Raw genomic sequence first — 25,633 nt, forward strand, 5'->3', positions numbered from 1 at the left:
CTTTCCTTGCAAAAGACAAATGGAAAACCCAATACATTTATTTACTTTGGCAAAATTTCCCCTGTAAAACAAAATCACTGTGTAAGATTTGAAGAAAACCTGACTCAGAAGTTTTTAATATGATGTAAAAAAAAGTTTGGAATGATTTCCCAATTATTTCTTAGAGCACAGAAAAGGGCATGCATCTTTTATCCCAATCTAACTTAAGCTTTAGCATCCAGAAGAAAAGTTATACCTCGACATGTGTGCAACATTCAATAACAACTTAAAATCTGCAACGTGAGATTGAAGAACATCAGACAAGGAGCAGCCGCGTAAACTTTGGCAAATTAAAAAATAAATCTCATCGTCGACGTCTTCCAATTGAGACGACGATGTTCCACTTCCGTCACCTGGCTTACACGGCTCAATTAATGCCTGCCAGAGAGCTCGGGCTCGGTTCTGCTTGAACTAGGAGCGATCAAATATTCTGTGTAAAGCCTCACATAATTAGGCTAATTACACAAAAGGATAATATGAAGGTTAATCAAATGATAAACATGGCGAATACAAATTTGTTTTCCCCATTAGCTATTGTGAAGACTCCAAGTGGCTGATAACCATTACAAATGAGATTCTCAACTGTGACTACTACAAAGAGTAACAACCCCCACCTCTCCCCCTCACCGTAACATATGCGCCATCTCCCTGAGCGAAGGAAGAAGAAGAAAACAACAAGTCGGAATAGCAGAAAAGAAAAAAAAAATGTGGCTCCTGTGGTTTCATTTTAAGGTTTGAGACTTGGGGGGGAAAAAAAAAATCATAATTGAGGTGGATCCATCAGTCACACTTACTGCACACATTGTACCATATATACATGCGTTTGCATGAGTGAATGTTTATTAAACGTTATGAACCCTTCTTTACATTTTTAAGGTACAAGACAATGTTTAGAGGAGGATGCAACCTTTGTTTTTGCACCGCGGATCAGTTAAATGTAGACATGGTTTTCATGATTATCACAGCAAAACTAAAATATCGGGAATAAAACAATAGACGTTGAAACCCTAATTTTCCATATTGGGTTTATGTTTAAGTTATTTTGGATAGTTTACAGGCTTATTTGACAAGCTTACTTGAGAGAAAATTAGGATCTCTTTCAAATTAAAAATCTTTAAAACTGGGTTGGGGACCAGAGCAACATTGTACATTCGTATAGATGATGTTGGTGTGCGCTCACGGTAGTAATTGAAAGGAAGCATTCAGAGGCTTTGGCTTGAAAAATTATATTTTTAAATGTATATATTTTTTCATCTATATGCATTATTCTAGAAAAAAATCAACAGGGTAGCAGCTTGAGCATTAAGGAAGCTCTATGGCAGTGGATCAAAACCACCAGGCCAGTGACCACCAGACATTTGTTAACGTCTACTTTAACTCAACATTAACATTGGACTCCTGACAATTTAACATTCTTATTCTGGTCATTTTAACTAAAAGAAAAATCCTGTATATTACAAAAACTTTATATGGGACCATGTTGCAGGAAAACCAGTCCAGGGCTCCGTTGATTGACAGTTATTTGTGAGATGTTTTTCATGGATTTAACATTTGTTTCGAACCAATCATTCCATTCGATTTTTTTTATTTTTTTTATTAAAAGGTCCGTCCATGAAAATAATGTGAATGACATTAAACCAGTCTACGGTGCCACAAACACTGGGGTTAGTAGTGTGTAGTAGCAGAAGACAGTATGTTCTATAATTGAGAGACATTAGGTCTGCCGAATAAGAAGAGCTGAAGATGCTTAGGCTTCAAATGGGATTGCTTAAGAAAGACAAGATCATAAAAGGGAAAAGTCATGTAGAAAAGTTTACGGACAAAGTTGGAGAAGCCTGACTCGTGTGGTTCGGACACAGGAAGAGCAGACACACGAGATAAAAGAAGAATAAAGAGGATATTAGTGACTGAGGTTTGTGACAATTAATTGATAGACAATGATTTGTTTTGTGTTGATCATGGGCGTTAACGACTGGAGCTTATTTACATCCTATAGTAAGATTCATGCAGACACGTCTGTGTGTAAAAAAAAAGGGTCTTCTTCTGCGAGCTTGTTAAAAAGTGAAACAAGTTTGGCTTATTTCTTCTTTCTGAACCACGCGGCTTCTTTGCACCACAATCACCGGGGGAACCACTTGACAAGATATCAGCAATGGCGTTCAAATGAACACTTCCCATCTGAATCATCATACGTTCTTTCAACAGCTGTTGTGTAGTTTGCTTGAGTTTTTGGCCTTTGCTCCCTAATGACAGCAGCACAACTTTTCGGTAAATATGAGAATCTGACTTTAATGCTGACTGACAGCCTGTGTTGACTTGGGATGTATCAAAAAGAATCGCGTGGCTTGCATGACTAGAGTATGTGCTCCTTGATACTGCGAGTGTTAAGATGCACCGTCTTGGGTGTTTATTTTATCTGGGTCCCGGGAGGTTACTGACTGACAGTTGTGAGCACATCACACAACAACCACGGCTAGAAGAACACTTGCTAAAAGATCCTGACAACATTTAACACAAGGAATATATGATTTAAAGAAATCTTTGTCAGCATTTAACTATTTACATTGATTTATGGTTATGTCGCTCGACACTTGACATTAAGATGATCTAAAACATACTGTACTCCAGCAGCGTGTCCTTTCTATACACATCATTGATTTGGATGGAATACATGTTTTTTCTTTAACACAAAGGTCAGGTTACATCAGCTATACCAGGCAAAAATTCCCATGGTGCAATTTCAGTGGTCCTCGACCACGGTGGTCTGGTCCTGGTAACAATTCTTAAGGCCTTTGAGACTGGGGCCCACGGAAAGAAAAAATAATCTATATAATTTATGCTGCAGTGATTATTAGCGTTTGCAAAGTGATTTATTTTGAAGAAAATACCAGTTTTTTCTTTCAGGAGAAACATTATCCTGTGAGGTCAATATGTTTGTATCAGTCAAGTTTACCAGGGAAAAAAATATGCCTAATTTAATACACAAACTCTATATTGGAATATCTTGTTCCCGAGAAACCAGCCCAGTTCCCACTAATTCAACATTAAAGTGAATTGTACTTTTTATCCGATAGATGTCATCTTATTTTATTATTGCTGTCAAAATCTCAACTTCCTGGTCGGAAATGTGTGCGTCAGCAGATTTTCATTTACCCTTGAATCCTGAATGAGAATCATAGAAAAAAAACATATATACATAGCTTTGAAACCATGTAACAAGGTACATAGAATATGGACAATCACATGACAAAATGTAATCTTGGGTTTTAATAATAAAAACCAATCAAAAGAACATCATGGGTTAAAAAAAAGAAAACAAATTATATGTAATGTAAAGCAAAATAAGTTTACACACTATATGGTTAGGGGTGTTTTTAAATTATTAATGTGTTAAGAGCAGCATTTATTAGTCATAATAACACGAAAACACTCGGCAGCAAGTTGTTTATTCAATTCAAAAAATATATATTAACATGAATACATTTGGTTTTACATCCAAAATCCAACATATTTTTTGCTTAATCCCTACTTCAGATTTTACAGTACAACTGCTGAGTTAGGATATTCGACTGCTCAAACGTAGCAAAACCAGAGGAATTACGTCTTGATGACCGGACTCATCCTTCGCAAACAACAACAACGTTCGTCGCAAACCGACGAGAATTAAATAAAAGCGCGTAGCGCGATATAAACACTGAAGAAAGTCACAGAGGAAATAATCCCTATAGTGTACCGCGCCTGGATTAGAGGATTTCTAAACAGCCTCAACCATATGCTGCTGGAGCGACACCTTTACAGTTTCGCTCATTCAAAACACTTAAATCTGCTGTTGAATTAAACCTCCGTCAAAACAAACAACATCATTAAGTTACACCAGATGACATGTTAACAGTTTAACACATTTAGTGGTGAGAAAAACTATTAGCAAATTCTGAATTCCAAGCTGTAAATTTAGACTTTTCCTGATTTTTAGAGACTTCAATTTACCCCGATTACTCAAATATTGAGCTGTTGAACACAGTTTATCCTCTACTGCTACAATAGAACCTGCAATATTGGGTTTAGGCTTGGGAATATAATCCCTTTCCTTGTCTCGCTCACTGTATATATACACATATAACGTTTTCCGTCTACAGAATGTGGTTGACTTTACTCAAGAATCGGCTCAGCAATGATCCAAATGCAAATAATTGATCGTAAGCTCTGGACCATTTCTTCTCAGCTTGTTGAATACCTGCGCTGGTACAGCAGACCGAAGCTTTCGCGCTGCAATTGTGTCGCAATCATTTCAATTTGAACCTGTCCCAATGAAAGCCTCTGACAGACATCCGCCGTGCTTTTGTCTGAACTTATAGGTATTACTTCTCGCTCGCTTCCACAAGCCTGGATGAGTTGGCAGCCACCACACAGTGTCTTCAACCCGCTCTATATTCTGCCGCTCTGGACCGAGACACTGCCGATCCAGAACAATAGAGAGCTTTAGGCCTGTAACTTCATTATGTCACTCCGAGCCAAGGTTTCCTCATACTCTTTTAAACACACACAAACCAGGAGCTAAGCTTTTTCTGCTCGGTTCTGTTACTGAACGAGAATATTTAATCAACCACAAGCAGCAACAAACAAAAAAAAAAAAAAAAGATCATGTGTAGACAAAATGTCAAATGAACAATGCGAGAATAAAGTGGCATTTGAGAAGATACTGAGGTTTTTATTGGGTGTGACGACGGTGAGAAAGAAGTAAAGAATGGCCAGATGGTTTGGGACACATAGTGAGGAGACATGTCATAAAAAAAAGTTAGAGACAAACAAGATGAATGGGAAGAAAAACCAACAAGGTCGGCAGATGATTTGAATGAGAACATGAAGATAATAGGTGTGTTCAGAGAGGATGATTTACATAGCGTCTAGACTTAACGGAAAAAGGCTTGAGCCGTTTTCAAAAACCTCATGGGAAATGCCAAAAGAAAAGAAGAGGCGAAAAGGAAAAAATCTTGATCTTTTCTACATTATTTTATTAATAAAACGTGTCATCTGAGGATAACTTTATACACTGCAAGTACGAAGCAACACAAATAACGATTCATAAAAATTCAATCCTGATTGTAAAAGACAATTTGAATACATGGCTCATGATGCATTTAACAAGAAAAAGACACAATAAAAAGTTAATGCAGAATCAATAAGAAGCTTTGTAGGATGTTTATCTTGTGATTTCCACAAATATACTATCAGACATTGATGAGAGATTTTTTTCCAGACAAACTGATCTAATCTCACTCACCCAAAGTCACTTTAGGTCTCCCTGATCACATTTTGATCACATTTTGTTTCCCATTATCTTGAAGGTTGTTCAACCATTTTTCATGGCAAATGGATTACTTTCCTTCACCCTAACACGTTACAAGAAGAGTCTTTCTTGTGGATTGGGATCATAAAAACAGGGGCAAAGATAGCGGTTGAAAAAACTCGTGACAGATGCGACGTCATTTCCCGTCTCACGAGAGCACAAACACGGGTGGTTTCATGGAACCTCGAGTCTGACGCGCTTGGTTTCTGCGCACATTACTTCTTTTTAAATTAATCTGATCTCTGACCAACTCTACGGAAAAACAAATCTTGTTTGGTGAGGAGCATCTGTGCAGCATCAGCCGGATCCGAGCTAAACGCTTTAAGGCTTGAATCCTGGTGCACAGTTGTTTGTACACTTTAATCTCTGGCTCCTGCACTGCTCACTCGGGCCTCTCGGGTCGCCAAAAGAGGATTAATTGAAAGAAAACTTCAACTTGTTGTTTTGACAAAGCATCGGCATTAATTGACTGGACGCTATGGATTATTGCAGCTGCTGCTCAAAACCAATCCATTCAACTCACTGGCACTTCCTAAAATCCAGCCAGGGTATCCATTTCAGCCCATAAGCACTTAATCACTGCTTTAATCTAATCTTTCCATCTTAAGCGCGTTTCATTTACTTGTTTTCGACGCTTCACTTTCCTTGTTGTGAAGGAGCGCAGCTCAGCGAGACATGATCTACTTAAAACTGCTGTCTTACCCAGTTTGATGGTAAAAACAAAGGCTACCTTTCTGAGGTACCAACATGTTGAAAGCTACTCACAGCTGTCATCTAAAGCTACAACTCACCACTGATGAAAAGACAAGTGCTATTATTGTAAAGCTTCTCAAAAACAACCTCGACTTACTGGCGTAGAAGTACTCTCAAGGAGCCTCCGTCAGAAAAGTGTAATTTCACTAGAAAGATTTACTACAAAGACACTGTTGCACATCTGATTTGAAATATATCATGTATTGAAAATATTGTATGTAATTGCCCCTTTACGTATCAACTTTTTTTTATTTGCACATCGTCTACAATTAAATGTTCCAGATCATCAAATAAATCAAGAAAATATCAGACAGATATAACTGAAGTAAATACAAAATGCAGTTTTTAAGTGATCATCCAAATCAACCAGGCCCAATGTGAGAGGCAATGACCCCCTTGTTAAATGACAAATGAACTTTGATTAAACACATTTTTGGGAAGCCGAGTTCATTATAATTATAATTACTGCAGGACTTGTACAATCAAGAAATCACTTCCACAAAAAACATGTCCGACAACATGACAATGGCCGAAAGATCTCAAAAAGCCCCACATCATGAAGCGATCCAAGGTAATCCATCGGTCTGGAAGGGGGTACAAAGCCATTTCTAAGGCTTTCGGACTCCAACGGACCACTGTGAGAGCCTTTATACACAAACATGAAAACACGGAAAACAGCTGTAAACCTTCCCAGGATTGGGCAGCCGACCAAGATTACTCCAAAAGTGAATCGACAAGTCCTCCAGGAGGTCACAAGAGCACCCAGAAGAACATCATCTAAAGCCTTGCAGACCTCACTTGCTTTAGTTAATGTCAGTGTTTACAATTTGACTTTAAGAAAGCAAAAGTGGCCTTCATAGTAGAGTTCCAGGGCGAATACCACAGCTGTCCAAAAAGAACATGAAGGCTTGTCTCAAAGTTTCCAAAAAAAGATGATCCCCCCAAGACTTCTGGGAAAATGTTCTTTGGACTGAACACACAAAAGTGGTCGTTTTTGGAAGGGGTGTGTCTTGGTAGATCTGTTGCAAAAGTAACAAATACTTTCATAAAAATAACTATTCATATACTTCACTTTTAATAAATGAATTGATCGTTTAAAATCTGCTTTTTTGTGTGTTTATGGCAGGTAAAGTGAAGTTCATGGATCTTATGGCTACACAGTTATGCACAAGACAATAATGACAACCATTTTTACACAATATAATATTGTAATCATGATTAAAATTACCACATGGGAGTGTTTTCAAAGCCTTAAACGTAAAAGCGGTGTGAGTTTCTAGTTGGACACCAGTTGTGGGGGAGACCAGAATGACGAGGAGTCCTTCGCTTGGGATCCTTGTCCACATCATTGTTTGGCTGGCTTTTGGGAAAGAAGGATAAACTTAATGATGTAAAATATAATCCAATATATGTATAAGGGACCACAAGATACACCGAATCATGCAATATAATCTTTGGTAAAACTTTTCTAGATAAGCATTAAATTCACAAAAGAAAATTGAACAATCCTTTATCCAAGGTGCATTTAGTGTTTAATTTGAATAACAAGAACCGTCTAAAGACAAGTTTAAACATACTGTCAGAAGATATTTTCTGCAGCATGACTTTGGTGAAATAAATCCAATTGAATCCTTAAAATGTTGATCCTCTTAATGACCTGCAGCGTTTCTTCCTCTCAGGTATTTTACATTCTCACTGTCGGGATTTTGTGGAAGTTGAGCTAAACCAATTCTCAAACTTTAATCTGCTGAGGTCGGACGGAGCAGAAACTCTGCAATCTTCTGTAAATAAATGGAGGAAGGAAGACGACGAGCAAGAGGGAAATGGGAAGGAACACAAGCGGAGGAGAAAACCGATAAATATTACCCCTGTGACACAACTTCAGGCTATATTCTCCTACAGCTGCAGCATTTTATGTAAATAAGAGGGAAATCCCATGATGATAGATTCCACTACAGAATATCACCACTTTGTTTAACAGGTTTGCGAGTGTGAAAAATAATGAATGAATATAGAACGCTGCAGGTTGCGTAAGTGACAATGATGGCCATTATGCTTGTCATCAAGAATGGTATCTTTACAACAGGAGAAGAATACGCTTAAAAAATATATATATATAAAAACAAACACCTAATCATTATTATTTTATCATAAGTACATTTAATTATTTAGCAATATCAAAGTTTGATTATGACTAATATTGCTACTTTTTTTTTATTTAAACCATGTGTTTACTCTGGGTCAAGGAAAACCAAAGGCCCAAAAACAAATGCGTTTGTGGTATCCCTTGTGTTGTCTCTGGGTCTAGGTGAACGACCTCCTTCGACCTTCCATAAATACATATGCAGTGGTAGATGTTATTCACCCTTACTAAGAGACAACACAAGGGTTAAAGGATGTTGTTTGCGACTAATAATGTGTCTAATGTCTAACATTTGCAATAATATTTAAAAGATTATGCATTTAATTTAGGGTAAGAGAGGAATTTAAGGGGGAGTTCTTTAACACATTTAATTATTATTCTGGACTACAGAGGAAGTTAGTTATAAAAAAAACAACGTATTTAGTTTAGATTTTTTAAATGTTGATTATTTTATAGATTATAGAATAACCAAAATAAATAATAAATACATTTTTCCCCAACACCAATGAAACTTTTATTCTAAGATTTAGAAAAATATGTTAACATTTTGGAAAATGCTGTTTTACCTTGAATAAGAGACATTTGTATAAAGCACAATTTTAGAAAAGTGAAATGTCCTACTCCATGAACGCTTTTGTATTTCTTCCCTGAACAATAATGGGTATTTCTTCACTCAACTCTTTGGTTAAATTGAATGCAAGTTAATCATTTATAGAACTCTATTGAGTTTAAGACTAGAATTCTAAAGAGAAGCTGAGCGGTTCTTGAAATTCCGCTGGCAGTCAGCTTGCTAGTCATCTGTCGATTTAGTGTGAGCTGAAGAAATCTGGCTCAGACATTCACACCAAGAGCCAGGGTTTCAAACACAACGTTGAAAGGAAGAAACACACTCGGATGACAGAGGATACCGCTTCGCCGTCACCTCCGTACAACAGTTTTACGTTCGTCTAAAACCAGTGTTTCAGAACAGCACAGTACTTGACTGATGAGAATCAAACATTGTTGTTTGAAGAGGTGCATTTCAAAGATGATAATCCAGAGGCCATTTGAGGCTTTAATAACTGTATTCACTGTTGCTTAAAAAGCACATACTCTGTTGAGTCTGCTTTGCGGAGCTCCGTCTAAAATGTAAACTAAACATACCAACGCTGTAAACATACCGCTAGGATCAACACGGAAGTGCCAAAGCAGAGATGCTCCTCACATCTTCCTGTTAAGACCATGTTTTTACCTGCATCACATGAAGGATTTCAAAGAAATAGTTAAAGTTCAAGATTCCACATTACATGTTGGTCCACTCCTTCTTTTCACTAGGATTTACCGACCAAAAAGACAATTCAGAACCACATATTTAAGTGCACGCTTCAAAATAGTCCCTGGTGTGAGAAGGAGTGAATCACTTCGACAGCTTCAATTACTAAACGCTGATGTTGAAGATGCATTTTCCTCCTCTAGTCCTGATCACATGGACTCTGCACAGTGTTACACCTTGACCTGAACAAATCCTCGTAATGTCGTCTCGACATAGCAAATGTTGACAACAGGAAATGTGTGTTTCTAAGGACACTTATTTAAGAATAGTGATCATACATTAAGAGATGATAATGAGCTGCAAAGCAAAAACCCATTATGGAGGAGAACATTATTAAATCTCATTATTCAGGAGTTTCAATGGTCTGTTGTTTTTTTTTATAAGCACAAGAGAGCATCCCCGATAGTCTTCATTAATGAAAGACACAAGACACAAGGAGGGAAAGCATTTGGGTCCACCTGTTCTACATTCATGAATATGAAAAAGAAAAATACTTCCTTCTGTTTCAAAGGTTTAATGAGGGTAAGGAAGAGCGCCGCCTAACACACGAGGATAAACTGCACTTTTTCTTATAGACACTGGAATGTGGAGGAATTGCAGCCATTTGTATTTCTATTATTCCATTTATGATGGGAATAATAGCAGAACTTGGAGACTAAATGAGTTAAAAGACTGTATAAATCACAAAAAATGCATTTAAAATTAATTTAAAAAACGAAATTATGGGTTTGTTTTAGTAAATATTCTTTAACAATTAAACTAGTTAAGTTTTTGTTTGCAGTCATTTCTGAATTTCCTTTATTTTATACAGTTTAATTAATAGAGATTTGCAAAGGGAAACTGTTTAATGTGTTTAAAATGTTTTGAGATGAAAATATACAAATTGATTCCTGCATCTCCATCAATTAACCTTTTCCACTCTTGGACCTAAAACATGGTAGTATGAATTGATGATGTGAAAAAGAGGTCAAACACTTCCATCACACTTAAGAGGAACACAAGATCACACACCTGGAAAGAAACACGGTCTACTTTAAATATTCAGCTGAAAAATAAAAGGACAAACAACCTCAGAGTGGAATTCACAACCGGATCATTACTGAAACTATTTCTTTGAAACTTCTAATCCTTGGGTGCGCGTCTTCTCTTACTTCCTCTGTGCGTTGTTTATTCACTTGTTTACTTTTCAAAAAGTTGCTTTTAAAGTGAAGCAGTAACTTTTGAAGGAAAACACTAACTTTTGACTGCAGGGGATAGATTCAGAAAATGATAATTGTGACTGAAATGTCTATTTCTGGTGCAGTGAATGTCCTACATTCTGTTTAGATACAGGTAAGGGTGGGGGTGGAACGATTCTTGTCTCCAGGGCCTAAATACGTGGATTTCTCTTGCGAAAAAAATGCTTTTGTTCTGATAAATTGACAGTGTCAGTTTGCACGTTGCCACTGAGTGGCAGATACTATAGGGATCAGAAGTGGGAACACAGATGCTACACGGGATCGGCATCAGTCAATATGACAGTTGTTGTTTTTTTTATTTTCTTTTAAAGGGTGGCAGGTCTTCTTTTCCAAGTCTGAACTTTCAAGACAAAGAAGCAGAAAGGAAATGAGATTAATACACCTACACTCTGCTTCTCATTTCAGGATGGCAAAAATCTCTTTGTACTTGCATTGTAATTATTGGTAGGATGTAGTCTGGGACTGCAGTTGATGCCGCCCTCACACTTTTTCCTGCAAGTTTAATAAGCGATTTAGAAAGACGAAACTGACAACCAGGTTCTTTGTCAAATGTATTGAAGTTTGATTCAACCTAAATTCCCAAAAGGTAGTGGTTACTACAATACTGATATAGAACATAATAAACAAAACATCAAAAATAAAGCAAAAAACAATGTATTAGGATTAGAGTTATTGGCTTTATTTTTTTTTTTAATGTGAGTTTCACTCTCTTTAGTTGGACTTTTCACCCGTTTCATGTTCCCTCTCCGCACAGGTTTTTCATTCATGGGTACATAATACAATACAATAATACAAAATTGTACAATTCTGAGTTTGGGGGCAGGAGTGGAGTGAAAGTATCTGAATGTTCTGATCTATGTTAGTCTTTGTATCCTTTGTTGTTTTTCTTTGATCTATGTATGTTCTTTGTCTTTATCTTTAGACTTAGATTGCGTAATTGTGTTCTTTCTCTTTATTTCTCTTTTACTTATTTTATTTTGATTTATTTTTGATTTTTTATTAAAAAAAAATGCTGTTTGTATTGGCTATTGGAAAAAAAACAATTTCAATAAAGTTTTACCTTACCTTACCTTACATGGTTCTGTTAAATGGACTCTGGTGATTGCTCCTGATGATACGATTCCAGGGTTGAGTCAGTACTTGGGTGACTTAGGTCAGTCTGTCAAACTGAGCCTGAGAAACCTGGGTGTTGTATTTGATAAAGACATGTCTCTTGTTCAACACTGTAGAAAACTGACCAGAAACTGTTTCCTTCAACTGAGAAAAATCTCTAAACTTAGGAAAATGCTGTCACAACATGATCTGGAGCTTGTAATCCATGCGTTTGTTTCTTCTCGTCTGGACTATTGTAACAGTTTGTTTTCATGTCTTAACAAGAAGGAGCTGTCTCGTCTGCAGTTGATTCAGAACTCTGCAGCGAGAATTCTGACCCGCTCTAGTAGAAGAACTCACATTTCTCCGGTCCTTAAAACTCTTCACTGGCTTCCAGTTTCTTTCAGGATCAACTTTAAAATTCTGGTTCTTACTTTCAGAGCTATTCATGGTCAGGCTCCTCCTTACATCACTGATCTGATCCAGCCTTACACCCCAGCTCGGTCTCTGAGGTCTGTGGATCAGAATCTACTTATGGTTCCACGCACACGGCTCAGGACCAGAGGAGAGAAATCTTTTCAGGCTGTTGCTCCTAAGCTTTGGAACAATCTTCCTCTCTCTTTGCGCTTGATGGAGTCTACTGACTCCTTTAAGAAACATCTTAAGACGTTTCTATTTGTTCAGGCTTTTCCTTGAATTTCTCGAACTCCTGTGTTGTTCTCGGTGTTGTCTTGATCTTTGAAGTATGTACTGTTTTGAGTATTGTTTTGATTGTTAAAGCGCTTTGTGACCCTGGTCTCGAAAAGCGCTATATAAATATATATTACTTACTTACTTACTTACTTACAGTTCTGTTAAATATACTCAGACTTTGGCCATATAACAGTTTACAGTTTGCCATTTACCAGAAAAAAAGAGCTATGGTTAAAAACTATTCATTGTGTTTATTCACAACAATACAGTTCTATCTATTTTGGTTGTACAGGAAACTTTATTACCAGAGACTGATTTCTGGATGTCCATAACCAAGTAGGAAATCGTTTTAGTCTTAATGCATTGCTTTTAGCAATTAAAAACATGGAGAATTGAAACATACCTGATTCTGTGCCACTTCAATTTCTTGCAATATACAAACCACTCATCCAACATGATCAATTAAAACTAGAAACTAACTCAAAGGGTTTTGTTTTTTATATCTAGTGCTAGCTAACAGAGAAAATTGATTTATTTTTTTTTACCTTCACCTTTTAAGCTATACTCAAGGAATGTACTACACAATGAGTGTCCTTTTATAACGTCAGATTAATCCAAGAGTAATTCAGCACTGAGCGGTCTAACAAAATGAAATGCATTTGCTGTGGACACATGCTTTCCAAGGGCTCCTCGAACGAACAGTTTGATTTTTTCTTTAATGTTTGCAAACTAATGAAAAAAACATGGACCCAGTCCATGAAAAATACATGGCTCTGAAAACACCTTGGCCTTTTCCCAGGGCTTTATGGTGTATTTATAACAGCAGCATGAAAGGTATGTCAACATTCAATTAGTGTACTGTTGCTTTTCTAAACTGAACAGGACCACTGGGTTCACTACATTCCTGCCTAAGGGCAAATACCCCGAACACGATGGAAGTGGTTCAACTGAACATCTTCGAACAATATTTTCATCCTTCACACCTTGTTCAGGTTGTGACTACAGCAAGGAGACGATCACTCAAACGGAAAGAACACACCATAAGCCTACTTAAAAAAATGTTTTTAAATAGATGATTTCATGTTTCAAAGGATAATCATCATCATTTAAAAGTGCTGTATGTTGTCAATTAGTTAGTTTAATTAACTATTTTCTATTATAACTTGGTGGTGTCCAGTTAAAATAGATCAAATTTATAATAAACTATATTATGTTAACAAAGGTTTTAAAGATAATACGTTTTACAATGAGTCACATATATATAATATATATATATATATATATATATATTATATATATAAATAAATTTGTAAATGTAAAAAATACATTCAAAAAGGAAAAAACTATATAAAAAAACAAGCCACTTTTGTTTTTAATTCATATTGTTTTCAGTTTTTTAAACAGACATTATAATTGTGTTTATGTCTCTACCTAACTGAATTGTAGTAGAACAAATGAAAGTGAAAGGATTACAGAGCTTAATGGGACAAATGTACCAGATCTGTCCGACATTAACACTGGTGACCTCAAACCTGACACGTCAGCAACCTCTCAGCTTTAGCTTTACCAGCTAAAGACGAGCTCAAATGACAAGGACGACATCTATATTGAGCAAAACGTCCATGTGGGAGAAAACTGAACTGATCCACAATACACGCCAGCTTGTATGTACAATTGGATGATCCGTTAAAAAGTGCATTATGGTGGGGAGGGGGTCACAGAGTCCCAGGACCAAATGAAGGATATTTTGAGATGACATGAGAAGAGTACTAAAGTAAAAGCACATGTGGAGAGACAAAAGCTTTTTTCTTTCTGGCACACAAACTGTAGTGCCCCCTTACCTCTTCCTATACACTTGTTATAGCATTATAGATACTTCTATTGACTAATTGACTTTTAGCGCTTAACTGTGCCATCAAATCTTCTCCTATCAGTTAGGTTAGGTTAGGTAGAACTTTATTGAAATTGTTTTTTTCCTAATTATCCACAGCAAATACAGCAATTTTTCATAAAATATAATCAAAATAAAATAAGAACAAGAACAAAGAGAAATAAAGAGTTAAGCCTGAGCATTTTATTATTCGTTTGATACAACACGCAACAAAGACTTGTACACTTGATCTCCTCCAAAAACAGTTTGGTTTAAAAACACAAAACAAATGTACTGTGTATTTACAAAGCTTTATAAGATGACTTGATGTCAGAGGTCAAAGTATAAATCGATAACCTGCTATTGTACACGTTACATTTGAAAGGTGACAGTTTGTTCTGAACAAGAAACCAAAAGGTTTACAGGAATCACACTTCAGTTTGGTATAAACAAACATCAGAAGACATCCTCTAAACTTGCTCTGACAGTTTCATAACATTTCAGATAGAGCTACACTTGATTCATTAATTCCACCGATATGAAGAAATCAAATCTAAATGACCAAGTTCAAGTCTAAAGCAGGGGTCACCAACAAGGAGTAACCCATGGGCCTGTTTAAAAAAACATTTGTCATACAATAACCATTGCATCGTGTTTGATAGTATTTATTGAAGAATTAAAAATGTCATTAGTGTATTAAATTAATATAATTTATCATCCATAATAATATATATTTAGTCATTTAAATAGTGTGTAACAAACTGATGGTAGCCCCTGCAGTAGCTCGCAGCTTCAAAACGTCTGGCGAGTTCTGCTCGAGAGCGTAAACATTCTGGATTTTTATGGAGAATAAAATGAAAGTTGTTCCTGTTGCTAAACTTGCGAGTTCTAGAAGTCAAATCACACATCATCAACAATTTGTTTCGAAAGGTATCATTGGTGAAATGGTAATTAAAGAGCAGTACAAAAACAGACTGTAATCAAAATCCTTTAAGAGATTTCACTTAATAAGACTGATAATCTCCACTTTGGCACGACTCTCCTCATTCCCTTTAATTGCACTTGTTAATCAGGACTTTATTTGTTGACAAGATTTCTTTGCGAGACTCATCTTGAAAACACACAATCACTATCAATTCCAAAGATTAGCAGCCTACTGAAATTAAGTCAGGATAGCTCAGGGAAATTAAAATTCGGAAGTTGGTGATGTTGCCAAAGAATGATTGAACTACCTTGTCCCCGTCTTTGAGGTCGAATCAAAGCTTTATTGGAAGGAGGGCAAAGCTAATAGAAATATTTTAAATGATGTCAGCTTGATATTTGACGTTCTTTCAACACATCAAAACAAAACTCAAATGTATAATTGTTCAAGTGTGTTCTATTAACACAACCAGAAGAAGTCAAAATTCCTACCTGTATATCAATGTCTTCAAAACGTTGTCTTCCACTGACGTACCTGTTTGAACAAAGACATGTACAAATGAGTTGGTTCTATTGAACACTATTTAAAAGGTTAACATGCACTTTAATACAAAATTAAATATTTAAAACCCACATATTACATTATATAGTAAGGCTTAAACAGCAGAACGTTCACTGAAAAGATTATTTTAATGGTAGCCAACTTATTTCTGTAGTGCAGCGTTGTGATTGAAACACTGGGGGGGTTTGATTTATCCACCATAACAACTGATTGAGAACATCACAACAGAGGGTATCTTACTATTTCAAGTGTGAGAGGTGTATTCATGTAACATTCCCTCTGGCGGTGACAAACGGACGAGTCAAACTATGGAATGTGATCATGACATTTTAGTCGCGGTGTTAAAAAGGCCTAGAAATGTTTCACTTAAACATTATTTTGGTCTGATCTGTGCCATCAAAGGGATTGGTGCATATCCCTCTAAATCATGTGCAATACAAACATTGAGGATCTTTTACAGACTTTTTCAGAATTGTTGACATAAAGGAAAGAACCACAAATTTACTCTGTATGCATTTTTAAAATGTTTTTTATGTTATAGAATTAGTAGATTACATTTTTCACCAGTCTGAAGGCGGAGAACAGAAATAGCAGTGTTAGATGGCAAAGGGTTGTTACTCGCTCCTGGTTTAAGGGTGTAAAAATATATTTATATTAAATATTAATAACACATTAGTCAATCAGTGTAAATAAATTTGAGAAAATGGAATTCTCATGGCAGCCGTTTTTAAATCATTACCTAGAAATGTGTTAATAAAAAACATGGATCTAACTTACGTCATGCTATTTCAAACCAATCACTGTGAAATGAATGGCATGTACACCAAATAGAACGATCACTGGTGGCTGAACTTCCCTGGAGAAGCTGAGTACCACTGAAATAACCCTTAACAATGATGGTCAAGAAATGGATCAACGTGCGAAAAGGAAAAAACCAGCCAGACGCCTGCACTAAATGTTTGAAGCTCAACAGTGAGCCTGCAGGTAGGTCGGGTTTGCTGACAGATCTGTCGGACAGGAGTCCTTAACAAGCAGGATTCTTCCATGACCTTGTTTGCTCTCAAAACATAGGCATTATTCAAACACCAACTGGCAGTCAAGATCAATTATCTATCAAGTAACCCTTTTACAATTCTGAACTTGGTGAAAAGAAACAATGAGAAATTTCCATCTCCTCTCTTGTAAAATGTGTTGTGAAAACATTCATAAATCATTTTGGTGTTTTAAGGCTTTATAGACGATTTTATGGCCAGCTTTTAAGAGGCTTTATGAAGTCTTATAAGGGGTGCACTTGCAATATAAATTCAGCATTTATCAGGTTTTAAAACTTCACACCATAGTGACAACTTGTTTTAAAATAATTAAGAGAATAGTCTGTTTACATGATCATTTACTTTCAGAACAAAAAAATAAATAAAATCTTCATCTAAAGGTCTAAACGTTTAGCACTTAATAGACTTCATACATGTTGTAATACATTGCCATAAACAATCATAACATCTTTAATAAATCCTTGTAAATGCATTGTACTGTCTTGTGAATGTGTTAATAAATTATACATGAGCCCTTCATAGAAAGTGGTGCTGAACCGTTTTTCCCTTTACTCACTTTCAATCGCTTAAATCGTGTATGATCACAGTAGAAAAAAGATGTACTTGTATGTAAACCAGAGATACATGTAAATTGATTTCAACTGAGGAGATACGATTTAAATCAATACAATGAATGAATTAAAATAATTATACTTCTAACTGCCTAACTAAATTTGGTCCTCTACGTCATTGCAGTTTTCACAGTGAGGACAATTAACTTAACAATGTTCTCAGTATTCATTGAAATTTTCATAACTTAGAGAACGTTAGTTTTCTGTCAATGTGCATTATCTTTAAAGAAAAAGGCTTCACTCCTGAAAAAAAACATCGCACATATATATTCTTAGAACTATGACCGACTAAATAAATAAACAAAAATGATACTCACAGTTTTCCTTCAAGTCCCAGAAGCACAATAAAGCTCTAACACACGAAAAGGCAGTGAGTGTAAAAGCTTCTTTTACCCATACAAACACTTTTGCAAGTGACTCACATCCCCTCATCCAACCTCTGTCAACCATCATGAGGAGGTAAACATTTCCAAATATGGTGAAAATATGAGGACGGTATTGAGGGCAATATCAGTTTGGTTTGCTTTTAGCCTGGAATGCCAGAGCCAGTTCTGTGGTGCATACCTTTCACTTAGAATAATAATAATGATTGTAGAGAACTTTTCACAGTTCTACTGGTTCGACCCGAGATGGCAAGCGGCACAGGCCTGCACAGTCTCTACTCTGGCGGCGAGAGAGAAATGTTTTCAATAATTGTCTGGAAAATGAAGGACGCTTTCCAAGGGGGCTATTTCATTTCAGGCCCATGATAACCAGATTATCAGGTAGAATTACTCCAGGAAGAAGACATGTTGTCAACAGATTACTTCACAGCGATTAAGAAGGTGTAATTAAGGCCTGATTGCTTCCCCGAAGAGCGCTTAGCCAGTCAAGATCAGGGCAATATTAATGCCCATTAAGACAGAACATCAGGCCACCCTGACCTCGGTGTTTTGTTTTCAAGAGGAACTTCATTTCACTCCCGCATTTAACCTACTTCGGCTTCATTTAACACAACAAGTTGTGCACGAATCACTCTGACCTGGAATTCAGAAGATATTCAAGAACAAAATGCTGTTTCATCTCGCATACCAGAAAGTTAAACGTACCCTAAAAATGCAAAGCAACTAGAGGACATGGAAGTATTTTGATTTTAACTATGTAGATTACAAAAAAAACCCAAACATAATTACATGCTACTTTTCTATGTTGCGGTTTAGCTCAGTGCCTCCAGATACAACACCCACAACACACGCAGACATGACCCTAAAGTATGTGTTAACATTAAACCAAATAATTCTGGTGCATTTTCATTTAATTGCATTCATTCTCAATCTTTAGTAATAAGACGCTGATCTTCACTTCTGTTAGCCCCGCCTCTCAGGCTTTAGCTCGATCAGGAATGCCATCAGAATTACGGAAAACGCCAAAAGATTTCTCCAAGCACAGCTGTACTGCATTGAATTTCAAGCAGACATTTTGGATGATATACAGCTATATAGTAAGTTTACTCCGACATAGCCATGTCGCCGCGAACATGAAGGCAATGACTTCATGTTTAGATGTTCTTAGGAGTTCAGCTGACTCCCGACTTCACACTGCTGGTATTGTAAATACTTTTTTGTTATCAGCAGATATGTATACAAGGGTCCTCTAATTGTAAATTATATAAATAAAATATGTAAAATGGTGCGAGTCGGAGCCAATAAAAATACAGCAGCAACAGTTAAAAAACCAACACTAAACTTAACTCTGTTGTATTAAAACAGATCTTAATGTTGTCTTCACCTCCTGAGTGTGTGTTGAGTATTCCACAACGATCATTAATGATAAATAGAAAACTAGTTGAAACATAGTCATAGTCAGTCAAGATTCATATCTATATAAGGCTCATTTCATTTCAGCTGCAAATCTCATCATCACGTTTTGTTTCATCATCCTCAACTCATACAAAATGGAAAATTGCTCATATCCTTGATAATTTCTCTGTATTAACACTTGCTCAAGAAGCAAATGAGATGGCAACTTCACCCGTTGACGTCACATATAACCTCACTCATTCTTTTCTGTCGACCCGGAGGAGGCTGCTAATAAATATAGCTTTTATAATTCACCAAAACTTGAATATAACAAATATTTCAACAAAAAACACCCAAAGCTTTATTATTTTTGAACCAAAAAATGATAAATAAATGAAAGGTTGAAATATCATGTTACCAACACTTTAAATTTGCTTGTCCAATCCTAAATTTCAAATTGTTAATGCTTTGGGAAGTATAACATACAATTATAGAAGAGGTTAATAGACCCATCGAGAAACTGTATGCCAAATACAGTGGGAAAAGAAAATGGCGTGAAGGCTTCTTTTAATATTGAACAGGGTATTTAATCTAGTCAGTGCAATGTGTTACTGGCGCCCAATAATGACAGAAAGATAACAGCAATAAAAAACAATACAACTTTAGAATCACAAAAGTAGTCAACGATCACCCTGAATAAATAACCAACTTCTGTCTCATTAAACACATCTACAAATCTATAAGGTTTGGTTTATTTATTCAAAAATGCACAGGCATCGGGAACGATTGCGGCCAATCACAGGAATCATATTGACTAGACTGGACGTCTGGATATTCATGTCTTCTTTCCATTAGCTTTACTTCTATCCTGTGTGTATTGCAAAAATAGTAACAGTAGTAAGAGTAGGCCTACCATCTCCATTTCAAGGCTCATTATTACAATATTGGTCATATAAAAAAAAAAATAGACCACATCAGGCCATGTCAATCTGCACAGGCTAGCATCCTCAAGGCGACCTGAACCATTTTTGAAAGAGCTGTAATGTATGACATCATGACGGACTTGCAGATTTGTAATTATTTTGTGGGAAGACTCATGGAACATGGAAGTCTTTGATTATGAAGACGAGGGAAAAGGACACCACACAAAACTTAAGAGTAGCTAAACATAGGCAAATCGAGGTTTTCAGAGATTTTAAAGCCACAAATCAAATACAGGATCACATACCTTTTCTTACTCTGGACGTTGGAACGCTGCAGTTCTTCCTCGCTTCTTGTCGATTAAAAAAAACAAAGCCCCGTCCGTCACTGTGTGATCTGTTGGAAAAAAGTAACCATGAAGTCCAGAACAAACCACTTGTTGTTGAAATTATAGGGTGGAGCTGGAGAACATTGCATTAGAACTCCTGTTGAAACCAATATTAAGTGTTAGTCACACAAGGAGGATATAGCGAGTACAGTTTTGAAAATGACTGTCGGCCACCAGACTGACAAGTGAGCTCGACTCGAACACGGAGTAACACCTCATACATGATCTATAGGGGCCATGTTTTTCTACAAAGATTTGGATTTTAGGCTATTGTTAGTGATTTATCCTTATTTGATTCATATCTTTTTAAAGCGTGTGAAACTCTAGATTGGGTTCTCCTTAAGTTTTTATGTTCTCTAAGAGGTTGTGTGGGTTTATTTCAACAATACAAAATGTGCTACTTTCTCAGTGACCCTAAGGTAAACTAAATCGGCGAGCAGTCCATGATGTGACCTGCCTCTCAGCGTATGCATCTGAAATGGCAAAAAGAAAAATGACAGAATAAACCAAGAGTATGAGCTCTACTCGGAGTTTTACATGGTTTTGTAAATTATGCGTTTTAGGTTCTTGAGATATTAAAAATGTTGACACCATTACTGAATACCAATACATGACTCAAACATGAGTTGCATGGTACACCGCTATCAATGTCATTGTTACTAATAAATAGTATTCGTTTATATATATATATATATATATATAAATATATATAAATATATAATACATTTTGCTTGACCTGAGGCCAGGTAAGTCCATGTCATTCTCTAGTGATTTTCCCTCATATAGTATCCCATCCTACAGTTAAAGAGCCAACAACAGATCTCCATAAGCGGCACCTCTTCTTCAAGGCTCTAGTATTTTAGGAGACACAATAGTATTCTGCTGTTAGTGTTGCGATTAAATATATTGAGGTGTATACAGTTCAACTCGCTCAGCAAAGAATAATTGTTGAAATTACTGTTCAAACCTTAAAAACCCAAAGCTGGGAGATATAATATATAATAGATATAATAATAATGCAACAAGAACAGCGGACCCGTGTTACCCGTAAGGTGACTCGTCCAGTAATCCCTCAAATACAAAATATTTCCCTGCTAAGAACACATTTTTGAGAATGATATGTTGAGAGTTATTGTCAACTCATGTTTTGGCCAGATTTTGAAACGTATATTTCCCCAAATATTTAAGCTATTGACCATTTTTAAAAATGTGTCCCAATATCTTGCGATAAAATACAAGTTTAACCGACAATGTCAAAAGGTGACACATTAAAAGCCATCCTAATCTCTCCGTTTAGATTTTAAGAACCATATGCAATGTGTCTTTCCTTCATGAAGAGACATCCTCATTAAAGTCTGCAGCGAAACACAAACGGTGGCATCACTTGAATAAACCTACCAGGGGGGTCTGAGCTCAGAAGGAGCGAGCGCTCGTCTTTCAACTTTAACATCATCAACACTGTCAAACGCATCTTTTCAAAACCGAAGATTTAAAAGACTGTTCCGTTTAATGTTGCCGGAGTCAAAACTGCGTCTGAGCGACACAGATGTATTCGGTTTGATGACAGGGCTCTCTGGGGACCGGGGTGTTATTGATTCGAGATTCACATCATGTCAAAGCTTTTAAAAGACCTTCCTTTAACAGAAAGAAGTTATTTTCCCAGTTCGCAACATTTTAATCGCAGAACAATCTTTCTGATCCAGAGCTTTAAATCAAAATGGAAAAGGCTCTTCACGCCAGGTCTTCGAGCCCAGACTACACCGGATTTACGCAGCACCGATGTAATATAGTATAACTTTTAAAGAATCGTTGGGAGGGGGGGACGAGAAGACAATTTTGCTAAAAAGTGTAAAGAATATATGTCATTCCAATCAGGAGAATTAAGAGTCATACATATTTTAGAATATTATTGAAATATTTTGAAACACGATTCTTTAAACAAACAATTTTGTTTTTGCGTTTTTAGGAGTGGACACATGTTAATGTGTGGAGTGGGACTGGCCTGCAGCGACACACATCCCTACAATGTGTCTCCTGACATGTCTCTGACAGGTTTACTTATGTTCCAATGGTTTGCCTTGTGTTGCTCAGACTATATGGGTCAATCTAGTCTTCTATCCAATGTGGAGCTAGAAGAGCGCTTAGTGCCGTGCAGACCTCCGCCAAGCAGCTCATTTCCAGCCGTAAAGTAAGTAATTTTCTCTCAATATTATGTCTTTTATTTTGGTTTAATAGCAAAAATATATTTTCATTTTAAGAAAAATATCTTAAATCCTATATGAAAAACAACACGTTTGTTACATAGATTTACACTTTAGAATTTAGGCTATTTGAGGCAAATTTCCTCATCTATCACCAAGCATACAAGTATACTAGTATTGATTCTATCTCTTTTAAGACATGTTTAAGCTTCAGAATCGAAAGAGGAAATTAATCATGTTAAATTGTGTGGGAAATGTGTGAAACCTCAACTCTTGTGGCTGTTCAAGTCATGTCATCCGCAGTAAGTGTGGTCTTGAAAAAAATAGAACACAACAAAGTAACTTGATGGCTTTGGGGGAGAAATAAATCATATTTATTATATTTCAATTGACGCATTTATTTAAAAAGTTGGTGTAATATCAACAACACAATTTGTTGTTTGTAATTATGGGATTTTTTAAATTATATCTAGTTTTTATATTTAAAGGACATTGTAGCATGCTTTATGCATTTCACTAAACTTACACGATTTAACGTTTTGATCAATATATTTTCTGACTTTCAATGAACTGAAAACACCCGATTATAGCATTGGTTTGAGTTTTTCTTTCCTTTCAATTCCCATCTTATAGTTACTTTATAATAATACTTCAATAAAGTGTATGCAAAATATATTTTTTAATATTCATATGAATATTAAAAATATTCACTGCGTTTGTCAATTTTCGGAGGCGACTAAGGACGAGTGGATACAAAAGCTCTTAAAGCTGAATAATACCTTTTTCACCTAAATACAAGACCATTTAAAGACAGACAGATCTTTATTTTTTTTAATAACAGATTTTATGACGCATAATGGGGACTTAAATTAAAAAAATCATTCATTTTCATAGTCTAACCCTTTGATCAATAGTTGCTGAGATGTTGTTGTCATACTTTTGTAACTTGTTGCTTAAAGAAAGAATCCTTTGCTGTACTAGTAAAAGGTTTTGACCGGTCATGACGCTTTTTCACAGCTACTGACCACTGCAGGAACACCTAACAAGTTCAATTTGTCGCCATTTATCAAACTTTTTCCACCGTTTGTTGTGTTTTTGTCCAGGAATCAAACGCTGAAACAGTCGCGTCAGTAGAAGTTGAGAAACAACGTGGCGACTCCTCGCTCATCAACACTACGTCACTCACTTGCTCTTTCGTTTAAAACTAAAAAACCCAATCTGTTCGCGAGTGTGTTTAGTCAAATATTACTTGTTGCTAGTTAGGAGACTTGTCTAGTCGGTAGATAAAGTCAAGTTTGAGCGACACTTCCCCAGTATTCGCCCTCACAGGAGCTCATGTTCCTGGGCTGACAGTGTCTTCCGCATCAGCAGCAGCTCCACACTCTTGGCTAAAAACAAAACACACTCGGACGTCCAGACAGCTCAAAACACAACCCTTCGATGCTCGCCCGCTTCACTGGTTCACCAGCTAGATAGCACAACTAGTAAGGGTGGTTTAAAAAAAAAAACCAAACCCGTCCATAGCCACGGAAACCCGTCCACGCCCTCGCCGTGAACACAAGCTACAGTAACATTCCTGTGACAAGGCCGGAGCCGCGCGAGTTCCTACTAACATGTCGCCCTTTAAAACACAAACACACACACACTCACACACACACACACACACTCGAGACATGTTCCGAGAGTCGCTTCTGCTTACCTCGCTTTCCAGGGAAAAAAAAAAGTCGCGGAATCTAACACCACCTTAAAATAGTGAAACTTCTGGCTCCAAAAAATCTGGGAGTTGTGGGCTGTGACGTCACCGGGTGAAATTCCAAGCGAGCGAGTTCGGGGGTTTGTCCATGTAAGGCAGCGGGCCAGCAGGGACTCCACACCGGCTCCCGGGCCGGCGCTCTGGATGAGGAACTTGCTTATCTTGGTGTGTGTTTAGCTGGATAAACTCTGGTGACATTTGACTAGTTAGTTACAGGAAATTAAAAAAGGAAAAAAGCGAGATAAGAGTCAGAAAATACTTTTTAATAAAAATAAAAAAAAGTAGTACGAACCATCCATTTATATATGAATATATATATATAACATGTTTAATTTGCACTTGAGAATTTTGAACACCATTCAAAATCAACATTCCATTGTATAATCCTAACCCTAATTTCAGGTCCTGGGGCCATTTGCAGCACTTGAGCATATTTCATTTCACCTGTGATCCCCATTATGAACTGCAGTTTTCAACAGCGTTCAAAGTTCAAACTTGTCGACTGAGGTTTCGAATTCTTTTCAGAGGAATTTGTTCCTTTTTAAGAGATATAGACAAAAATGTAAGTAAGGAAGTAAGTAAGTCATTTTTATTTGTATAGCGCTTTTCCAGACCAGGGTCACAAAGCGCTTAAACAATCAAAACAATATTCAATAAAGTATATACTTTAAAGATCAAGATAAAACTGATAACACAACAGGAGTTCCAGAAAATCAAGGAAAAGCCTGAACAAATAGAAACGTCTTAAGATGTTTCTTGAAGGAGTCAGTAGATTCCATCAAGCGCAAAGAGAGAGGAAGATCGTTCCAAAGTTTAGGAGCAACAGCCTTAGAAGGATTTCTCTCCTCTGGTCCTGAACCGTGTGCGAGGAACCATCAGTAGATTCTGATCCACAGACCTCAGAGCCCCGCCTGCAGTTAGATACAAAACTCTGCAGCGAGAATTCTGACCCGCTCTAG

General features: G+C 36.6%; 1 protein-coding gene across 2 annotated transcripts in view; it reads right to left on the reverse strand.

Moving 5' to 3' along the window:
• Positions 1 to 24,773, reverse strand: part of lpp (LIM domain containing preferred translocation partner in lipoma) — a 123,041-nt gene extending 98,268 nt beyond the window's left edge. Inside the window, exons 1-3 of one of the 2 annotated variants that reach the window (XM_087784449.1) lie at positions 24,621 to 24,773; positions 20,640 to 20,728; positions 15,901 to 15,943 (exon numbers count right to left, since the gene is read on the reverse strand). The gene's annotated coding sequence lies outside the window, so the exon portion shown is untranslated. Of the gene's footprint in view, positions 1 to 15,900; positions 15,944 to 17,950; positions 17,974 to 20,639; positions 20,729 to 24,620 lie in introns of those variants that run through there. The other variant, XM_087784450.1, reaches the window with a different exon arrangement.
• Between the last annotated feature and the right edge of the window lie 860 nt (positions 24,774 to 25,633).

The sequence above is a fragment of the Callionymus lyra genome, chromosome 2 (genome assembly GCF_982586985.1).
Source record: "Callionymus lyra chromosome 2, fCalLyr1.hap1.1, whole genome shotgun sequence".
Taxonomy (NCBI): Eukaryota; Metazoa; Chordata; class Actinopteri; order Syngnathiformes; family Callionymidae; genus Callionymus; species Callionymus lyra.